Source organism: Arachis ipaensis, chromosome B1, assembly GCF_059453495.1.
Source record: "Arachis ipaensis isolate K30076 ecotype BB chromosome B1, ASM5945349v1, whole genome shotgun sequence".
Lineage (NCBI taxonomy): Eukaryota > Viridiplantae > Streptophyta > Magnoliopsida > Fabales > Fabaceae > Arachis > Arachis ipaensis.
Genome location: NC_142436.1, coordinates 27,871,991 through 27,873,146, shown reverse-complemented (window position 1 = coordinate 27,873,146; position 1,156 = coordinate 27,871,991). Strand labels below are relative to the sequence as shown.

The 1,156-nt window shown below is 40.5% G+C and overlaps 1 non-coding gene across 1 annotated transcript; it reads left to right on the top strand.

Annotated features, from left to right (window-relative positions):
* Nucleotides 1-620: 620 nt before the first annotated feature.
* On the top strand, nt 621-728 carry LOC148576049 (small nucleolar RNA R71). The gene has a single exon (XR_015902929.1). It is a non-coding gene; the product is annotated as a small nucleolar RNA R71 (small nucleolar RNA).
* Nucleotides 729-1,156: the final 428 nt, after the last annotated feature.

Below are 1,156 nucleotides of genomic sequence, written 5' to 3'. Positions count from 1 at the left end.
AAACTTTGAGTGGTTTTAATTAGATCAGAGACTACAGTTGCTAAGTCAGAGTGGCTCTGCTTAGAATTCTCTGTCTGTTGCTGAGAAGATGATGGAAAAGGCTTGTTATTGCTAAACCTGTTTCTTCCACCATTATTGTTATTGAAGCCTTGTTGAGGCCTCTGTTGGTCCTTCCATGAGAGATTTGGATGATTTCTCCATGAAGGATTGTAAGTGTTTCCATAGGAATCTCCCATGTAATTCACCTCTTCCATTGCTGGGTTCTCAGGATCATAAGCTTCTTCTTCAAATGAAGCTTCTTTGGTACTGCCTGTTGCTGCTTGTATTCCAGACAAACTCTGAGAAATCATATTGACTTGTTGAGTCAATATTTTATTCTGAGCCAGTATGGTATTCAGAGTATCAATCTCAAGAACTCCTTTCTTCTGATTTGTCCCATTATTCACAGGATTCCTTTCAGAGGTGTACATGAATTGGTTATTTGCAACCATTTCAATGAGTTCCTGAGCTTCTGCAGGCGTCTTCTTCAGATGAAGAGATCCTCCAGCAGAGTTGTCCAATGACATTTTGGACAGTTCAGACAGACCATCATAGAAGATACCTATGATGCTCCATTCTGAAAGCATGTCAGAAGGACACCTTCTGATCAATTGCTTGTATCTTTCCCATGCTTCATAGAGGGATTCACCTTCCTTCTGTCTGAAGGTTTGGACTTCCACTCTAAGCTTGCTCAATTTTTGAGGTGGAAAAAACTTTGCCAAGAAGGCATTAACTAGCTTTTTCCAAGAGTTCAGGTTTTCTTTAGGTTGTGAATCCAACCATGTTCTAGCTCTGTCTCTTACAGAAAAGGGAAAAAGCATAAGCTTGTAGACCTCGGGATCAACCCCATTAGTCTTGACAGTGTCACAGATTTGCAAGAATTCAGCTAAGAATTGATGAGGATCTTCCAATGGAAGTCCATGAAACTTGCAATTCTGTTGCATTAGAGAAACTAATTGAGGCTTAAGCTCAAAATTATTTGGTCCAATGGCAGGGATAGAGATGCTTCTCCCATAGAAGTTAGGAGTAGGTGCAGTAAAGTCACTAAGCACCTTCCTTGTATTGTTGGTGTTTTCGGCTGCCATGGCTTCTTCTTGTTTGAAAAGCTCTGTTAGGT